Genomic DNA, 11,315 nt, shown 5'->3' with positions numbered 1-11,315 from the left:
AATGTGTTTGCCTCGCTATTGACCTTTGAGCTTGATGACAATTTTGTCTTTTTATTTAAAGCCTTCGACTTAGTCAACCTAGACATATTTAACTATTGACCTGAAGAGAAATTAGCTCATTAGTTTGAGATATGCTGACGCGTGCAAATATTGGTCAGTGGGTTTTTAGTTTGATACCAGCTTTATAGCAATAATTTTTCATATTTACATACGTTTGCTGAAAATGTCTTCCTGCGTGGTTTCGGGTCCCACAAGTATTATGCTTCCTGTAAATTTCAACTTACTTTAGTTTTCGGAATGCTACTTCGGACTGAGTAGGCAAGAAAGTAAAGTACTCTCTCGAAGAACAAAGGCCAAACTCTATAAGTCCCTCATCATTCCCGTCCTGCTGTATGGTGCAGAGGCTTGGGCGATGCCAACAACCGATGAGTCGACGTTACGAGTTTTCGAGAGAAAGGTTCTGTGAAAGATTTATAGACCCTTGCGCATTGGTCAAAGCAACATTCGATGGAACGATGAGCGGTACGATTTATACTACGACTACGCCATTGAAGAAGAAGAAGAAGTTTTCGAAATAAACTAAAGTGATTTTTTCTTCAGAAAACAAAAAAATCTCTACACTTTCCTTTGGTGGCATTGTAGATATTACTCTACTCAAGTCTCCACTTGAGCTTGTCACTCACACTTCGTTCACAGCGACCCCACAAGTTGCGCGCGCTGCTCTTTCGACCCTGCTGCGCTGGCTACACCTGAAGTGATGAGATAATCTCGCGCATCCCATCATGCGCCTTTAATTTTAATCATATGCACAAATGCTAATACTTTTGATGACAGAAGAGCGCTTAATTAAAATGCAGCGTTGGACCTTTTGGCGTGCAATTCTGGGTCTGTCTTGTTTATTTACTCTGCACTGTGCAGCCAATTTTTAATCTGTTGCTAACTGTTCTTATAATGACTGCAGCTCGTATACGAAAGTGTACTAAAATTGTTTCGAACTTATGTCCGCTTTCGCGTAGTCTTTCAATCATTTTATGCACATTTTCGGCACGCCACTTTTCGCCGTCCGCAGGTAAACGCCGCAAGCCAGTCTTGTTGCCCCAAACTAACTGAGGCCGGGCCAATATATGTTCACATTTCTGCCGCAAACCATGCGCTGCATCCTTTGCACTGGTCGTCCAGTTTGTGGCAGCGTCTGTGAGGACCGCTAGTTACCGCTTCCAGCTTTTATTGCCTTCGTTTAACAGGAAATAATTCCATATTCCTTGCTGATGTTCAGTCTGATTTCATTGTCGGCGAAATTCTTTTCAAATTCACCGCCAAAACGCAAGTGACCTGTCCGTCCAATGTTTGCTTGATTGGTCGAGTGAAAATAAAAGGCCACGGAAAAAGAAAACAACAAGAAAACTAAAAAGTGCAAAGCGAAAAGATACAAGAAACCAAATGTGAACGAGAGAGTGAACGAAGTAACGTGAGGTGAACGAGGTGAGGCAATGTAGACTGATAAGCGTGCTATAGTTGAGGTTAATGGCGGTCGGTCAGCTGATGAGTTCTTGAACGATTTCGTTAACAAAATATTCCCAGTAATTCTCGCTTAACTCAATATGCTTCTCTTCGTAAGCAGGTTTCTTGTCTTTGATAGGTCGGTGAACGGGAAATGTGTGAACCGAATCTTTCAGCTATAAAACCACATGACTTCTAAAGTTCGAATTGTTTTACAGTCCTTAAATATACATAGCTTCAGAGTTGACTGCTAAAACCTTAGTTAGATTTCTTTCAACTTTCTAACATCTTTCCCTGCTTTTTCTACTTGCGGTAGACCTTCAATGACGTCCAAGTTCGAGCGTTAATAGGTGAAATGGTCGCCTCTTCTTACTTATAACTAACGAATACTTCCATGTCTCAATCCTGAGTTTACTAATTCTGGCAAGTGGACTTGGTATTATGCGGTCTTAACCTCTCAAGCGCTATCAGTACCCGTTTTCTATGCAGCCGGTCAATGAGCATCAGCTGCGACCAAATTGTGATCCGTTCCCACGACAGTCGGGTCTAAGTAACCGGAACGGACCCGGTTTTTTTATCCAGTAAAGGACTGTCAACTCGGCACCATTACTCGAAATTGCTTCAGGATTGTTTTGCGCTGCTACAACAACAACAACCAAATTTTGAATAGCTCTATGCTAAAGGATTGCCTCGCCGAAGTCTAAAGTCTAAATTAGTGGTTATTCTACATACCGACTGTAGCTACATTTTTAACTCAATCATCGACAGTCTGCCAATAAATTTTCGCCTGTGGACGTATATTTTTTTATATGCAATATATATGTAGATGCCGGCATTTTGTCATCTCTCACCTATAGCTGGCGGACAAGTGACCATTTGGCGGCTGCCACAACGCGCCAAACTCTTTCAGTACCACTTTATACACACAAAAGTATATTTGTGCATATGTTTTGCTGCATGTCTTTGAAGAATTAAGAACTCGCGCATGTCCTCTTTGGCCGCTTGTCGCCGGAATTTGGTCGAACTCGGCGCGCTGCGGCGCAATATATACAATTCTTGTTTGTTTCATTACTTTGGCGGAATGCTTTGTGCCATTATTGTGTGTTTGGTGGCATTCTTGTTGTCGTGCTGTTGTTAGTGTTTATGCGCATGCGCAACATTTTTAAATTTAGTCACTTGTCGACTGTTGTTCGAACACTTTTTCTCGCTTAATATTTCACTCGACAGGTTTTTTCGTTTGTTATTTGTGGTTTCCGTTCTTTTTTCCTGCAGCCTGATCTTTTAAGCCGCAATAAATGCAAATATTTGTATAAGATTTATGAAAGCGCTGTGTGTTGACAAAAAAACAGAAAGAAATAAAAAGAATTCAAGTGCAAGCTATTGACATGCTCGAATATGGTATATGTATGTTGTTCACAGAAATTGTGGCTTACATTGTTGCGAATTTAAGGTAATATATAGTGCGGCGCCGTTGTTGGATATATTGGGTAGTAAAAATTTTCTGATTTCTCGGCGCAAAACTGCGACAAGTAATTTTCGCAGGCTTCTCTTGAAGCCAACTTTACTCCATTAAGGCAGTTCTGCGTTGACCGAAACAAATGGTAGCCTGATGGTGCATGATCAGTGCAATATGGTGGATGCATCAAAACTTGTCAGCCAAGCTCTCCCAGTTTTTGCCGATTCACCAAAAATGTGTGTGGTCTAGCGTTGTTCTGATGGAAGACGAAGCCTTTGCTGTTGATCAGTTCTGGCCGTTTTTTTCGATTGCTTGCTTCAATCTCATCTGTTGTTGACAGTAAAATCTAGGGTCAATAGTTCGACCAGGCTAGAGCAGCTCATAGTGGCTGATCCCTTTCCAATCCCACCAATCACACAGCATAACCTTTCGAGGCGTCAATACTGGCTTTGCGACCATATGTTGAGCTTCACCACCATTGGACCATGCTCTCTTTCACACATTATTGTCGTATTTGATCCACTTTTCGTCCCCTGTTACCAACCGCTTCAGAAATGGTTCGATTTCATTTCGTTTCAGCAAAGATTCGCAGATGTTATTTCGATCCATTAAATTTTCCACAGACAATTCATGTGATAGCCAAGCATCGAGCTTATTTTTGTAGCCAGCTTTTTTTAAATGGTTCAAAACCGTTTGCTGATGAATGTTAAGTTCCTTAGTGATTTCTTGGCTGCTTATATAACGCTCCTGGTCAATCTTTTCCATAATTTCATTGACGTTTTCAACGATAGGTCGTACAGTGCGACGTCGTTTTTGATCCCCGAAATATTCTTTGAAGTCAAACTTCGATCGTGTCGTGGCAAGTGGCAGCACGGGCTCTGGTTAATCGAACCCCTGTGCTGGATGCTGCAGAAATTTCAAATATTCTCCAGTTTGTGATATAATGTCATGTTGACAGTTGGAGATCACCTACAAATTGAGCTACCTTCCAGTACCATAAACAACTGTCCTCCATAATCAACTGTTTATAGTAGTACTTTGCCGAAGCCACTTGGCCCCTTGGAGTTGAGGTAAATTGATAAAAATTATTTTGCAAATTTTACTCTCACTTTTAAAAGCAATTTATGTGCGCCTAAGGCCGCTGCTTGATCGCCGGTTCCCAAAGTACCAACTACACTTTACAGTTCTTGGAATTTCAATTTTATTTGCCGCTTTGCTGCCCACCATTGTCCAGCGGCAGTGCGCGGCTCGTATGACTGGCGAAGAAACACTCATTAAGCGATTCTCAAAATAAATTATTTGTTTTTGCTTTCTGTTTTGTTTCACCCATTTGCCAGCCGATTGCTTTACATGATCTTCCACAAACAGCAACCATTCCTGCTGCCAGCACACGCCTCCATAAGCACATATACACAATTACATACACACATAGTCTACAGACAGCGCAGACTGTGCGCGAAATAGCATCGAAAATCATAATAAAAGTAATGCGAATGCTCCAGTTCAGTTGAATGCCAAACTAGTATCGATTTCCTGCACCTGCAATGTACTTCCAATCGCTGTTGTTGTTGTTGTTGGTGTTGCGCGTCGGTGTTGCTACTTGGCGTACCACTGTTTTTGTTTACCACTGTAGTGGCAGTCAAAGTGACATTTTTGTTGCTGCCTGCCTGCTTGCCAGCTCGTGTCCTGTTTCAGTTTCATTCGCAGCAGCCGGCGTGCTGTTGTTTTTGTTCCTGCGCTCTGTGGCACAGTGGCGGCGTTACTGGTTTTAGCAGCACGGTCGCAACGACGGCGAAAAACCACGATGTTTTGCAAAAACAATGTCAGTAATTCGTGGCAATAGTAGCAACAACAACAATCGCTGGCAGAAATTAATTACCACTGTGCCAGCGAACGACACCCGATATAAGCACACGCGTAAGGAGGCAACTCCCCAGACGTTACATGCGTAATGCTGCATGTAGCGTTGTAATTGTAGACGCGTAACTAATCGTAAAATGCGCAAGTCAACGCCAATTGCAAGCGAAAAGTTGCAATAATAAAGTCATTATTGCGAAAAATACTAATCTTTAAGGAATAGCGTGTATTATGATAATGATCGAGCTCATTTAGCACCTCTTATGCTGCTTAGAAGGTACTTGATAAAAGTATTGATGGCTTATAATGAGAAATATCGTTAGCTAAGCGGTAGTATACAGAGTTGCCGCTTTCGTATGCAGCAATAGGAAGTTATTGTTGTTGTAGTGGCAGAAAATATGCCTGCTGGAATTTGGAGGATTGATGCCGAGTTGACAGCCCTTGGTCGGATAAAAACCCCGGTACGTTCCAGTTGCTTATACCCAACTATTCTGCGAACGAAGCAATCGGTAGTAATATGCATCTCTTTAGCGTATTACATTACAGAGTAAACCCAAGATTCCCAGAATAAGAGTTTGGGAGGTTTCAAGGCAGTTTTGGTAGTTAGTGTAAAGTCCGGCTGCTTCTTGAACTTATTGACAGTTCTTTTGCAATAAAAGTTCAACGGAAGAGAGAATGAGCTTTTAAGCTTTTTTTAGAGCTTTAAGGAACTTTGAATTCTATGTAATAAAAGATTCTAAGATATCCTTGATTGATTAAAAAGAGCCGGTTTTTACTCGAGGAAACTCATGTAACCCCTCAGATGAGTTTCCTCTGATAAAAAACGTCTTTTTTAACGCTCGGCACGGCGCCTGCTTTACTTACATATATAGAGCCAGCTGGCAGGCAGCTACGGTTGAAGTCGCCTCGAGACTTTCAAATCACATTACTTGGCGGCGTGAGCGTCACCGAAGCACTGGCCAGGCACGGCGCCTGCTTTTCTTATATAGAGCCAGCTGGCAGCCAGCTACGGTTGAAGTCGCCTCGTGACTTTTAAATCACATCACTTCGCGGCGTGGGCGTCACCGAAGCATTGGCCAGGCACGGCGCTTGCTTTACTTATATAAACCCAGCTGGCAGCCGGCGGCCGTTGAAGCCGCCTCGAGACTTTCAAATCACATCACTTCGGGGCTGAGCGTCACTCAAGCAGGCCAGGCACGGCGCCTGCCTTTTTTATAAAGAGCCAGCTGCCAGCCAGCGACCGTTAAAGCCGCCTCGTGACTTTTAAATCACATCACTTGGCGGCGTGAGCGTCACCGAAGCACTGGCCAGACACGGCGCCTTTTTTTTATTATATTACATAGAGACAGTTGGCAGCCAATTCTTCATGCAAGTCTTTAAGAATTGTATCTCACAGACCTGTGTAGAATTTCATGAAGATCGGTTGAGTAGTTTTCAAGAAAACTTGCCAACCGACTTGTCTTAAGCCTCCGCGAAGACATTATGCCAGTCGTTCCAAGCTGACAGTTCAGAAATCTAATGATTTCAGGGGTAATCAGATTTCGAGCATTTGACAGCGCGACGAATTGCTTCAGCCCTTATATCACAAGGCCACGATGTGGTTCCGAAACATAACTTAACCATATGATCCAAGAATTTATAGAATCTACCTCATAATATAAGCATACAATGTGGTGAAACTGATATCACTTTGGACTAATCGCCTTTAGAGCGAGCTCTTATTACTAGAAAGACGTGAGTTTTTTACAGACAACGCGGTAAAAAATGCTGGAGTTCATTACCCTCAAATTACTCTCTTGCCACAGAAGAACTTATTTTTTACTAATTAATTAAAAATTCTCTACTTTTCATAGCAACTCTTATCTCTCGCTTGAAAAATCCGCACATAAACTCTGCGTGAGTGTCTTAAGATAAAGAACGAATTAACGAATGACAACTTAATACGAAACTCGAACCTTGACTGCCTTTCGAAAAGCATGCGTAACACATCGTTATTAACACCAAATTGATTTACGATACGTTCGATTCTATTGAAGTTTTAATGCTCAACACTCGAATTTTTTTTGTTAATTTTTAAAGCTTAATTAACTGACTGATGGAGTAATTAGCAAAACAATTAAGCTCTCAAATATTTATGCTAAATGTATGCGCATATAGCTGCCAGCAAAATGGCCTGTGTATGTGTGTGTGTACGACATATTTAACTACCCGTCTGCCACGCACAAATGACGACAGAAATTGCGAGGCAAGTCGGCAAAACAAAAATTGAAAATTAAAAAAAATTAGAAAAAATCGAAAATGCACATTTCATTAGCGCGCACGGTCGGGTTTGCTCACCGAGCCACTGAAACACTGAAACACTGAAACAAAGTAGTAAATGCACCGGCATGTGGTTGGACAGTAAATTGCCAAATCACTTAATAAATAAGTTGAAGCCGCCACGCACATTTCGTGGCGCTGCTGCAACGTCTGTGGCAATGGCGATTAAAAACTCGCTAATGCGCGCGCTGATTGGCGTGCGGGGTGGGCGCATCTGCGTCGCTTGGCTTTTTTTGCATAGCGCTTCGCTGTTTTTATTTACTACATTTACTTGGAATTCGCAGAATTTTTGAAAAACGAAACTTTTTGGCGCATAGCTAAAACCGTCTAATAAACTATCATTTGTCGAGTTGTCGATGCGCTTATCTGGCTCGCATAAAACAAGCGAAACGCCGACCACATGTTGCCACAGGGATTTATCAAAATTCGAACAATTTGATGCAAACTTGCTTGCATTTTAGCATCAAAAAGCAGCAAACAGTAATAAAGTATTTGAATAAAAAGAAATCAAAGTGGTAAAGCCATAAACACCTGCGTTGTTTGTTTGCCGAGCGTTTCAAGCTACGCGTTGCTTGTGGCGGTGAAACGCATCTGCAACATTCGAAATCTTGAAAGCAAAAATGTGTTGGCGTTCAAACGCAATTTACGCAAAAATAATGCAGCACGAGGTGGGGTCGATGAGTCCTTGAAAAATGAGCAAGACTTGGAAATTCTACACACTACGAATTTTCATAATTTCTCTTTCATCATCAGAATTTTCGGTTACAACTGTTTTTTATTGCATCACTTGAAAAGTTCCCTGCCTACCATAGTAAACTACATTTTTTTGATAAAATTCACTTTTTTTATTCAACATAGTTCCCTTCAAGGGTGGGTGATACGCTGTTTATAACGACCCATCAACTTTTCCATTCTTGTAGAACGAGGATTTGTGCTATGCTTCAAAGTAGTCCTCAGCGTAGCCGATCATCTTTTCATTCGACGCAAACTTCTTCTAAGCGAGCGTTCTTTTGAGATCCGTGAACAGAAAATAGTCGCTGGGGGAAAGATCTGTAGAATAAGGTGTATGTGGAAGCAATCCGAAGGCCATTCTTGGATTTTTGCCATCGTTTTCACTGACTTGTGCATTGTCTTGGCGAAACTGCAGTTTCCTTTCAAATGCTATCGTTCTTCGTCCAATAACATTAAGTAATAGTCGCTGTTAATGGTCATTCCTTTTTCAAGGTAGTCAATGAAAATTGTTCCGTGCGCATCCCAAAATACAGACGACATAACCTAGCTAGCCGACTTTTGCGTTTTAATGCTTTGGAGCGGTTTCATCGTCTGCAGTCCATTTAGATGAGTGTCGATTGGAATTCGGAGTGACTATCGACGCAAATACTCGGTTTTATTACGTTTAAACATATCCATAACACTGCTCTGAATCATTAACTCTCCGTTTTTTGGTCAATACTGTTCTCGTGCGGCATCCACTTTACACAGAGCTTGCTCATACACAAATATTCGTGAATGATGTACACATTCTGTTGATTTCTTTAGAGCACCTGCTGTCTCGAAAAACGTCACTTTACGGTCATCTGAAATAATTTTGAGCACTTTTTTAATATTTTCTTCTGTAACAGCCTCTTTAGGGCGTCCACAGCCTTCATCGTCCTTGGTGCTCATTTCGCCTCGTTCAAACTTGGCAAATCACTTTTCATCGGCTGATTTTCCAGGCGCAGAGTCCAAGTAATAAGCTCAATTGAGACAAAATTTTTGCAACGAACCTTGTCTCGCACATCGCTGTTGATATTCAGAAATTAACCTCTAAGGAAAGCGTGGCTGAGTCTATGGGACCACTAATGTAATGTTCCAGTTGAAATTAACCCATTTCCACTTGCGTCACTAACTCGAGTTTATGTTTATTGATGATTGATGTGTTTTTGTACATGCGTTGCGTACTTATTCTCAGTGTTTGAGATGAGGTTTGGGCACTAAACTCGAACTTCTGCAAAATTTGGAATAAATGAACATTTTACCGGGCGGCTGCCATGAGTTTAAATAAAAAACTCTCAGGCGATTGCAAAGTCCTCTAGGCTTCTTCCAACAATTACGCTGCCAGTCATAAGTCATTTTTAAGATATTATACTTTCTATTCCTTAGCGCCGTTTCAAAAAAATCATCACATTCTCTCTAATCGAATTTCCGTTTTCACGCAGTTATCGCCACCAACTCGTTAACGAGTTAAAAGCGCTATAAAACAGTAAGCGCGCGCAGAGTGTTTGCGCTGTATATTTTCCTCGATTGTGGAAAATTGAAGCGCGACGCGACCCGGCATTGGATGTCAGCTTTGGTACAAGTAATTTTTTGCTCGTTGCATATTTTTTATGTCTCAGCTTGCGCGCAAATCCGCGCACTGAGCATGGTAATAAAATTATGACTTCAACTTTTGCGCGTCTTTGATTTAATGACGCGTCCATTTAAGTGCTCATGCGCAACCAACTGATTGTAATATGTTTGTGTTGCATGAATGTCTAGTTGCAAGTGCAGGTTGGGAATGGCGAAGATGCAACTAAGTTATGCATAAAGTAACATCTTCGGTAAATAGAAATAAAATGCAGAAATTCAAATTAGGTCAGGCATATGTAAGACTGTTTGAAAGTGGAGTTTAAGGTGTCTGAGTTTAAGAAAAGAGAGCGAGTTTAATTTTGTATACGAAGTGTGTTCGTAAATGTTGTGGGTTTTCTTGAAATCTTGTACGAACGTCGTAAGGTTAATTAGGAATGTTAGGTTAGGTTAGATGGCTGATCGAAGATCGCACGTGTACTGCTTTGTGTAGTTATTTGTGAAGCGATAGAAAAGAACTCCTTCGTTCGGACTTATAGATTGGCAAAAAGCTTAGTAGCCGTAAAAATTTTCACCGGCGTTTAATTTCCATTCCCGCCAGTTCGGTGGAATATCTGAAGGTATGCGCTCCCAAGTGTTTAAGTCTTGACATTCCTTTTGGGAGGCGGTCCAGTCAAGAAAAAAGTGTTGAGTTCTTTCCACTTCACCTTCTGTTAAAAGCTCTACAACTAGGGAGAGGCTAGACTTACTGTGTGCAAAGGGATCACTAGATCTCTTACGATCAATCTTGGGCCAAAAAGCTTTTGCGACAGCGCAAATACCGATGTTTCCGCCAAGCCCAAATATCTATTAGTAGAACACAAAAGAATACGGGAACACCGACCCCTTCCTATTCTACCGATAGTTGTTCTAGATCGCCTTTCCTTGCTAGCTCGTCAGTTTTACAAATTCTAGTGATTCCGTTGTAGCTTGGCACTCATATTAGTCTTATCATATAGACATTTGATGCTATTAATAGCGAGATTAGGCACTCCTTGACCAACCCTGAACGCACTGTAAATGCGTTCAAGGCTAGTTTCGCCGCACTGCTATCTGAGTGAGTTGTCACTTCTCTAAAGGAGGTTGCACTCCGGAGCTGCAAATCTACTGCTACCTCAATGGCTGAAATCTCAGCTTGGAAGGCAATCCAATAGTTAGGAAGTCTGATGCTTGAGTTGATAGAGAGCTTCTGACAGTAAATCCCACCACCAACCTCCCCTTTAGCCCATCCGTAAAAAAGCTAACTGCCCCTCTCCTCCAACGGCCTCTTCACGCCCATAGTTCTTCAGAGTTCGGTTTGGAGACTCTATGATCTAAGTAATCCGGTATGAAGTCAAAGTGTGTTCAATTATAGACTTAATCCTCCATTACCGCCTTTTTCGACCCTTTATGCTTGCTGTTCATGTTTTAAAGCCTTCTAAACATTTCCTTTCAGCAACCCCACAGCAAGTTGCCTTTGGAAAATAAAACATCAATTGATTTTCTGTTAATATTTTTCAATATTAAATTTATTTATACGCAGTTATCTCTTCCAGTTTTTCACTTTTCAATTATTTTACGTTTGTCATAAATTCTTATGCCCTTGAAAATTAACGTAGTAACTAAGAATTCGTTTCATTAAATACCTTTTTATATATTTTCATTATAATTACTTGCGAATTAATAGGGTTTGCTGTACGCATTTCTTCATTTGAGTAAATATCAATTTTTTCTTAGTTTTTCGTTATGCAGTAATTGTTGTTGCAATTTTAGTTTTATTGTGTAAGAATGCGTAGATTTTTAACATTAGTGTGACCAAAGAAAAGAAAAAAATTTGTAA

Source organism: Bactrocera tryoni, chromosome 3, assembly GCF_016617805.1.
Source record: "Bactrocera tryoni isolate S06 chromosome 3, CSIRO_BtryS06_freeze2, whole genome shotgun sequence".
NCBI classification, from domain to species: domain Eukaryota; kingdom Metazoa; phylum Arthropoda; class Insecta; order Diptera; family Tephritidae; genus Bactrocera; species Bactrocera tryoni.
This window is presented reverse-complemented; position numbering follows the sequence as displayed.